The following is a 9,902-nucleotide window of genomic DNA, read 5'->3' as shown; positions in this document are numbered from 1 at the left end:
AATTGGAGGAAAGAGGGGGAAAGTCCTGCACAGGGGCACAGGAAAAGTGTGGATCCTCAGCCTTGGAGCACTTGGATGCTCATCCAGTGAAGTCCTTTCCTCCTCAGCTTGTGCCTCTTTTGGGTCTGGATTAGGGAGCTGCGGGGTCTTTTCAGACCTGTCCTAGTGTGACACAAGGCTTTGCAGTTTCCCACAACATTCCAAAACTCTGGAAGCTCCACAACATGCGCCCAAGCCTTGAGGACCAGGATGACAACCCCAGAACAGGGGAGGCTTCTCTCACCTCCTCTCTGTCCTCCCCTTCCACCCACAGGAGCCTGGTGTGAACCCTCCTCCAATCTGGGGCTTTCTGGGTTGGAATTTCGGCATCACAGCCCTGGATTCTCTTCCCAGATCCTGGTGCTGTCTCAGGGCTTTGGCTGCTCACAGTGACCCCCAGATGTGTCACAAAGTCTCTTTTCCCAGCCTGGCACTCAATGAAGGAATCAGAGCTCTTCAGTTCTCGGTCTCAAGGTTGTTCATTGTTCCTTATCTATAAAATTCTTTCTCTGGCCTGCCAAGGTCCTCTCAGCAGGACAGACAGAGGCACTCTGGCCACCCCCGGGGTGGTGTTATCTTTTTATACTAAAATCTACGTGTCCAATATTTACAATTACTTCCCAATCCCTGTCACCTGTGTTAGACAGTGAGCTTCTACTCTAAACCAATCCAGAAGTGCCACCATCACAGCAGAAGGTGGAGGCCAAGAAGAAGAAGGAGAAAGGCTGGGCACACCCAGATTCCTCCACCTTGCCCCCTGAACCCCCATTCTAAAAACCTCAAAATCTATTTTTCACCCCATGATAAATTCACTATCATTCTATTTAAACTGTCGTGGCTTGTAATCCTTCATAGAAAGGTTGGGAATTGTTTTTTCCAAGGGTTAATCCAAGGCACAGGGTCTGGGGCTCTGTGCCAAGGTCTCTGATCCCCCTGGGCAGGGTCTCGAGCCCTCCAGGGCAGCCAGAGGGATTCCCTGGGATCCCCCAGTGCTGCCCATCCACCCCATCTCCCCCTCCCTGACCCCGGGGAGCTGCCCAGCCCCACATCCCCTCCCTCCAGAGCTTCCCCAAGCTTCGGGAGCAGGCAGGGAGGAGGGAGGAGGGAGCTCCTGCCTGCAGCCTCAGCCTCCCCGTTAGGAGCGAGCGGGAAGCGTTTGCTGGTGGGAGAACGTTCCCGGTGACAGGTCCCAAAATAATTGTGGAGGTGACATGAGTGAGCGACACCGCTAACGAGCGCGAGTTGGTGGAGCTGCCATCGCTCGCCGCGCAGCTCCCCGGTCCCCTGGGAGGCTCCGCCGCCCCCGCCGCGCCTAATTTAAGAGAAAGTTTGGGAGTTTGGCTTCGCCCTGAGCAGAGCTGAGGTGCTCCAACTTTTCCCGTTCCTCCTGGTGGAAGAGAAGCATTAACTCTTGGCTGGTTGAGGGTTGGGATTTGGGTTCCCAGCTGTTTTTCAGCCCTGTGGGAAAGCGTAACTCCGTGGGGACTCCGTGTCCCAAAAAATGTGCCCGGTGTGGTGTCCTCACCTGTCAGGATGATCCCAAAGGAATTCACCCCTTTTTAGCAGGAGGTCAGGGATCTTTTCCAGCATTGGAAGGAGCAAATGTCACTTCCAAAGGGTCCTTCTGCTGGTGGCCTTCAGGCAGTTGTGGTACAAGTGTTGGGAAAAGGATTTAGGGTCAGGAAAGCTGATCGTGGACACAGGGCTGGAGTTTTGGCAGGGTTTGGAGGTCTGTTGGTATACCCTGGGATTTTTTTCCAGCTCTGGAAATTAAGATTAAATTTTTGGACGGATTTTTAGATTAAATTTTTAGATTAAATGCTTTGGGAGGGACAAATCCCTCTGGATTTGGAGCAGAGCTGGACCCTCTCTGTGAATAAATGGAGGCCTTTAGGGTGTGGTGGTTTAATTTAGAGGTGGCACCTGATGCTGGGATGAGACAATCCCAACCTCACCCAGTCTGGGAATCTCCTGGATTTTGGGCTGGGAGCCATGAGGGATTTGGGCTGTGGGTCCAAACTTCCACCCTGGAGCCTTTGGAAGCTCAGGATACCAAGGGATGGTTTGCTGCCCTATCACACACCGAGGAGAGAGGAATTCAGCTCCAAGTTCCTCTTGCACCACATCCAGGGGATCATTCTTGTTCCTCCCTTCAAATCTTCCAGTGAACTTCCACTTGTGCCTCCAGCAACGAGGATTTCCCATGATCCTGGGGAAAAAAAGCTGGAGAAATCAGCTGGATCTTCAATAGCATCCCTTTGGATTTTTCCATGATTTTTATATCCAGACAAGCGCAGGGAGTTCCTGTTTGTGCCAATCCAGCAAGGACACCCCATTCCCCCTTTCCTGACATCCCTTGGAGCAGGTTAAAGAGCGGAGGGAAAGTTGGGATGAAGGGTTGGGAAGCAGCTGGAGGAGGGACACCAGGAGTGCAGGATTTGGAGAACATTTCTCCAGAGTTTTCCTCCTCAATCCCTGAGATCCCTCGAGCTCCAAGTCCATTCCATGGGCTGTGTCCTCCCCTCTCCATATCCAAAATCTTCTCCCCCCCTCCCTCAAATCCCTGCCAAATCCCAACTTCTGCTGGGATTACTCATATTCCAACCCCTCCAGAAGTATTAAAACTTCCCAACATTATCATTCCAGATAATTTCGTTTTCCTCCAAATTAATTAAGTCACTAATTTCCTGACCCTTTCCTTTTCATCTGGGAGCTCGTGTTCTGGAGAGAATTCCAAACCCCCTCCTACTTTCCTTTCCTGCATGTTTCCTCCAGAGCATCCTAATTAATGATCATCAGCTCCAACGCCTCCAGATTATTGCAAATGAGCGATGCCTCCCTAATTAATTACTTCTTAATCACGTTATCAACCTTTGCCATTGCCAGACAGACTGCAGGGAGAGGATTCCTTCCTTTGGGAAGCTCTCCACGGAAATGATGGATGGTTTGGAAGGAATCCCTCTGTGTCTGACATTTCCCATGTTGATCCCAAACACCCCATCCCGAGATAACGTTATCAGCAAAGGCCTTATCAGGGCAGATTTCCTTCGTTTCTCACCTGCTCCAGGTGCCAGGGTTGACAGGGCTGGGAATCCTTGGATTTGCTCTCCTCCACCTGGGATAATTGCAATTAAAGCATCGGTTGTTTTCCTGCTGCAGATAAGGAGCGGCATCCACGCGGGGCTGGCATCTCCAGGCCCCACATTCCAGAAGGTTTTTCAGTGCAAATCTGGGAAATATTACAGATCTTTATTCCCCTCTAGCGGCACATCCACAAAAATCCAGCTGGATGTCCAACATGCTTCTTCCTCAGGGATCAGATTTCTTTATGGCTTGGCTTCCCAGCCCAAATATCCAGGTGGTGTTTGATTATTAAATGGATTTTTGAGACCTTGAGGAGGGAGGAGGCATTTCCAGCTGCTGCTTTTTCCAGGATGGGAATGGGGATCACAACACATTGTCCTGGGAGGGATTCTCCTGCCACTCACCACAGGACCAAACCAGGAATCATTTGGAATTCCAGGAGGAGAATTGATGGGAAGAGGAGCACCCTGGGAGAGTCAGCGTCACCTGCCTCGAAGGTGCTGGGAGAGCAACTGGATCCCAATCCCTGCATGGAAAAGGGGAGCTATTCTGGGATTGATGTGGCTTTTGATCCTGCAGGAGGAGGAGGAGGCTGAGCCCACCTGGGTGGCCGCAGGGTGGGACTGGGATCCAGGGCTGGGAATGCTCCTGGGATGCCCAACTGGGCCGTTTTGAGTGGGTTCACCCTGGAAAACAAACCTGGAAAATGAGAGAGATGTGGAAACTCAACAGAGATAGGAGAGAGGGAACAGCATCAGTGGGAAAATCCGGATGTCTGTGAAATGCAAAATATTCCTCTTTTTTCAGCTTTTGTGGCAATTTTGGTTGACTCCAGAATTCCCCAAAATTCCGGCTGTGGCTTTGATTCCTCCAGGCAAAGTGGAAGAGGGAGGCTCAATTCCCTTGGGAAGAAAAAACAAATGAAATCCACATTTTTAGCTCCAGGGCCAGCACCCACTGAAGACTTCCTTAAAAAATTAATAAATGATGGAGTAAACAGCAAAATTTCCTTTGGAATTGTTTTCCTAAAATGCAAGAGTGGCCTCTAGTGGTGTCAGCTCCTGAGCTGTCCTTCCCAGGATAGGAAAAACAAGTGATTGGACTTATTAATTAGTAATGAATAATTAGTATTGGACATATTAATTAGTAATAAAAACATAATTAGAAAATTTAAGAACTCTTTCAGGAACTCAACCCTCTTTTCCGGGTAGTTTTTCTGCTCCTTATCAATCCTGATCTTCCCAAGCCGACCTTCCATCAAAAATCAGACTGAAATGAGGGGAATTTTAATTTGGAATTGTTTGGGACATTTGGTGCTCTAAAAGTGGGAGATAAAGACAATTCTGATTGGTTTTTTTTAAATAAATTAAGGCTTGGAACAAAGTTTTGTTTGGGCTTTGGTTTGGGGTCTGGTTTTGGTCTGGTTTGGGGCTTGGTTTGGGGTCTGATTTGGGATTTGGTTTTGGTCAGGTTTGGGGTTTGATTTGGGGCTTCGTTTTGGTCTGGTTTGGGATCTGATTTTGGTCTGGTTTTGGTCTGGTTTGGAATCTGGTTTGGGGTTTGATTTGGGACTTGGTTTGGGATCTGGTTTTGATCTGGTTTGGGGTTTGGTTTGGGATCTGGTTTGGGATGTGGCTTTGGTCTGGTTTTGGTCAGGTTTGGGGTTTGATTTTGGGCTTGGTTTGGGATCTGGTTTTGATCTGGTTTTGGTCTGGTTTTGGTCTGGTTTGGGGTTTGATTCGGGGTTTGATTTTGGACTTGGTTTGGGATCTGGTTTTGATCTGGTTTTGGTCTGGTTTGGGGTTTGATTTGGGGCTTGGTTTGAGGTCTGGTTTGGGGTCTGGTTTTGGTCTGGTTTGGGGTTTGATTCGGGGTTTGCTTTGGGGTCTGGTTTTGGTCTGGTTTTGGTCAGGTTTGGAGTTTGATTTGGGGTTTGATTTTGGGTTTGGGATCTGGTTTTGGTCTGGTTTTGGTCTGGTTTGGGATCTGGTTTTGGTCTGGTTTTGGTCTGGTTTGGGGTTTGATTCGGGGTTTGCTTTGGGGCCATCTCCAGGGCCCAGCTGCGGAGTTTTCATGCAGCGCTTACCGAGAACAAAGTAAAATCATTTTTTCCCAAGATAAATCCGCACATCCCACACTTGCTGTGCCCTCAGGAGCACTCTGAGCCAGACTCTCCTTCACCCACCAGTGGCTTTAGATCCCCACCTGCTCAGACAAACCCTGAATAAATGATTTCAAAGCCTTGAGAAACCACTTTTGGGAGTGGTGAGCAGCGCCAGCTCTCTCCAGAGCTGTGCCAGTCACTCTGGGGATTATCTGGATTATTCCTGGTTTATTTCCCTCTTTTTGCTGCCAACTTCAGCCCCTGCTTTGTGCAACTGCCTGGCAATTCTCAGGTTCAGGAAATGATGATAAATAGCTGTGCCAAAAAAAGACAATAATTGGAGCTGCTCAGGAGGATTGGGGAAAGCAGCAAATCCCACAAATTCCCTTTCCAAACTGAGGGAAAGGGGCTGGGTGAGGATGGTGTTTCCTGGCAAGGCTTTATCAGGAATAGACATCACACAAAAAACATCACTTATTTCTAGTGAGAGTCCTTTGATCACAGGGAAAAACTTGTGGGAAGAGGAGTTTCACAGAAATCCTTCCTGGATTTCTAGAAGTGTTTGGAGCTGGCTTTGGGGGCTGAAAATTGGAACTTTTTGCCCTGAGGATGGATCTGTACAATGGAAAATGCAGAGGTTTTGTTCCTTGTTCCTGACACGTTCCCATGCCATGGGGAATGGCTCTGCCCAAAACAGGGCAAACTCACCCAGCCATCTGCAGAAAAATCCTGGGAATATGGCAAAAACTTCCTGGGAGTTAGGGTAAAAACCTCCTGGGAATGATGGCCAAAACCTCCTGGGAATTACAACAAAACCCCTCTGGGAAATATGGATTAAAAAACCCTGGAAATTATGGCAAAAACTTCCTGGGAGTTAGGGTAAAATCCTGCTGGAAATGATGGCCAAAACTTCCTGGGAATGATGGTAAAATCCCTCTGGGAATGATGGCAAAACCCCTCTGGGAATGATGGTGAAAACCTCCTGAGAATGATGGCAAAACCTACTGGGAATTATGGCCAAAATCTCCTGGGAATGACAGCAAAAACCTCCTGGGAATGATGGTAAAATCCCTCTGGGAATGATGGTGAAAACCTCCTGGGAATGATGGTAAAAAAATCCCCTGGGAATGATGGTAAAACCTCCTGGGAATGATGGCCAGAACCTCCCTAAACGGGCGGGGCTGGGGAGGAGAATTGGGAATTCATGGCCAAGCTCTGCTCTGGAGCAGGCAGGAGGAGGAATTTCCCTTAGGAAAGCTTCCATTTTCTGTGGAATGGGAATGGTTTGGGTTGGACCTCAAAGCCCACCCAGCTCCACCCCCAGCACCTTCCAGGCTGCTCCAAGCCCCGTCCAACCTGGCCTTGGACACTTCCAGGGATGGGGCAGCCACAGCTTCTCTGGGAATCTGTGCAAAACCTTCCCCCCTCACTGTAAAAAACCTCTCAATATCTCAAAAAAATCAACCCATTTTTAGACCCAAAAATAGCATTTTTTGATCATTTTTATTCCCTGCTGTCCCATCAAGAATTCCTGGTTTTGGAGCTGCAGACGAGGTGCCCTTGGCTGGCCGGCAGTGACGGTGGCAGGGCAGGCTGTGCCCTCCCTCTGCTCCTCCAGGCGTGGCCCAGCTCCTCTCCTCGGGAGCACAGCCATCTTCCCTGAGCTTCCAGACCAAGCTGTTCCCAGGAAAAAGGAACAAAGCTCCACAAAATCCCTTCTGCACCCAGCCTTGCCCTTGGCTTGAGAAACTGGCCTGGGGAAAACTCCTTCACCAGCTCAGCTCGGGGTATTCCTGGGGTCTTGGTCCTGTCAAAAATTTAAAATAACCAAAAAATTCAATGTAAAATCCTTGAGTTCTTGGTCCTCTCAGGAATTTAAAATAGAACAAAAAAATTCAATGTAAAATCCTTGGGGTCTTGGTCTTGCCAAGAATTTAAAATAGCAAAAAAGTAAATGTAAAATCCTTGGGTTCTTGGTCCTGTCAAAAATTTAAAATAGAAAAAAAAAAAAAAAAAAAAACCCCCAAAACCAAAAAAAACACTTAATGTAAAATCCTTGGGTTTCTTGGTCCCCTCAGGAATTTAAATAGCAACAAAAAAAAAAAAAATCAATGTAAAATCCTTGGGTTCTTGGTCCTGTCAGGAATTTAAAATAGAAAAAAAATAAAATGTAAAATCCTTGGGTTTTTGGTCCTGTCAAGAATTCAAAATAACAAAAAATTCAATGTAAAATCCTTGGGTTTTTGGTCCTGTCAAAAATTCAAAATAACCAAAAAATTCAATGTAAAATCCTTGGGTTCTTGGTCCTGTCAGGAATTTAAAATAGAAAAAAAATTCAATGTAAAATCCTTGGGGTCTTGGTCCCGTCAGGAATTTGAAAGAAGAGGTTTTTCAGCACTGAAGCCATTCCCACTTTTCCTGCCTCCCCAGCTCCCCTGCAGCCTCTCCAGGGGGCCCTGAGGTGCCCAAACCTTCCTTTCTCCAGGAGAACATTCCCAGTTTTCTCAGCCTCTTCTCTCCTACCTGGATATTGTTGAATTCCCTCTTTTTTGGACTCCCTATTCCTCATTTTTCTACCCTGATTTTTGTCTTTTTTTCTTTTTTTTCCCCCACATGGACAAAGTCCAAGCCCCATAAATCCACTGTGTAAACAGGAACATCCTTCCCTGAATGGGATTATTATTCCCAAAAAGCGAGCTGGCATTCCAAGAGGAAAAATCCTGTTTATTCTGGAGACACCAGCAGCGCTTACAGAAATCCAGACTAAATGAAAGCTCCCATTTGGAGCATTCCTGGACAGTTTGGGACCAGTTTTCCAGGTTTTCAGACCCCCAAATCCTCTTTTTTCTCCACTCTAGTCCCAGTTTTCCTGCCCACTCATGGGAGCTCCTGGCAGCAGCCTCACCCCTGTGGAAGCAGAGCTGTGCCCACTCAAATTCCAGGTTTTTTTGGCCTTGGAGGGTTTGGAGGAGCTGGGATCCAGAGGGTGCCCCATGGAGAGCTGGATCCTGCTTGGGGTCACACCAGGACAGTGGGAAAACTTTTTAAAATAAAAATAATTTCATTAATAAAAAACTTTTCCTTTACAGAAATATTTGATTTATAAAACTATGTTATCCATAAAATATTTCACTCACAAAGCATTTTCCTTATAAAAATATTTTTATTTTCAATTTTTGAGTTTGTTTCTGTTCAAAAATCCTTTTTGTAATTAAAAACAAAACCCATCACCTGCTCGTTTCATTAAACTCCACCAATTCCAAACCCTTCCTGACAAAACTCATCCGCCAGGGATTTTTGTTCCCTTATTTATCCCAGCTCCACCCATGGATTTAAAGGTTGTTTTCCTTCTTTTATTTGGAAAAGCTGTTGCAGAGCTGTGTCAGCTTTTCCATGGAAACAGCCCCGCCTCTGCCCCAGGGCTCAGAGCTCTGGGGAGCACTGGGAGCACTGGGAGCACTGGGAATTGGGGCAGAACGGGAATTTCTGGGAGCTCTGATGGATCGGGAAAACTCCAGGGCAGGGAATATTTAAACTTGGAATGGGAGAGGCACAGAGAGGGCAAAACTCCCCCTTCCCTCCTGGTGGTCCCAGGTTGATCCAAGATTCCCTTTTCCTTCTCATCCCTGCCCAAGGAATGATGCTGGAGCTGCCATGGCATACCTGGATCTTCCACCCCTGCTCAATTCATGGGAAGCAGTCAGGAAAAGGGAAAGGGAAAAAAGGGAAAGGGAAAGGGAAAAAAGGGAAAGGGAAAGGGAAAAAAGGGAAAGGAAAAGGAAAAGGGAAAGGAAAAGGAAAAGGAGGGAAAAGGGAAAGAGAAAAGCAAAAAAGGAAAAGGAAAAAGGAAAAGGAAAAAGGAAAGGAAAGGAACAGGAAAAGGAAAAGGGAAAAGGAAAAAGGAAACACAGGAAAAGGTAACAAGGAAAACGGAAAAGGAAAAGGACAGAAGAGAAAGGACAAGCAATGTATCAAAGCCGAACTACACCTGAAAGGACCAAACCTTAAGTAACGGAAAACGCGACAAATGGAAAAGGAAAAGGAAAACCGGAAAAAGGACTAAGGAAAAGGAAAAGGAAAAAAAAGAACAGGAACAAGGAAAGGAAAAGGAAAAGGAAAACGGCAAAAGGAAAAAGGAAAGGAAAAAGGAAAAGAAACCCGGAAAGGAAAAGGAAAAGGAAAAGGAAAAGGAAAAGGAAAAGGAAAAGGAAAGAAGGAAAAGGAAAAGGAAAAGGAAATTCAGATCCCAAAGTGACTTTAAATAAATCCCCCAAGTGTTTTTCCCAAGGGTAAGAAAGTGTGGGCATGAACATCATGGAATTCTGGAATGGTTTGGGTTGGGAGGGACCTTCAGGCTGGTCCAGGTCCGTGGGCAGGGACAATTCCCAATCCCAGGGTGCTCCAAACCAGCCTGGCCTTGGACACTGCCAGGGATCCGGGGGCAGCCAGAGCTGCTCTGGGAAATCCATTCCAGCCCCTCCCAGGGAAGAATTCCTTCCCAACATCCCATCTACATCTCCCCTCTTTCACCTCAGAGCCATTCCTGCTTTTCCAGCTCATGCACAAATCCCAGGGATTTTATTGTGCCTTCCCTGTTTCCTTTTTTCCCTTTCTCCTGCTTAAAAAGATGCCGAAAACTCCCAAAGAAAAATTCTTTCCATGTGATCCCAGCGCT

Source organism: Serinus canaria, chromosome 14, assembly GCF_022539315.1.
Source record: "Serinus canaria isolate serCan28SL12 chromosome 14, serCan2020, whole genome shotgun sequence".
Lineage (NCBI taxonomy): Eukaryota > Metazoa > Chordata > Aves > Passeriformes > Fringillidae > Serinus > Serinus canaria.
The sequence above is the reverse complement of the archived record's forward strand: the minus strand, read 5'-3'. Positions refer to the sequence as shown.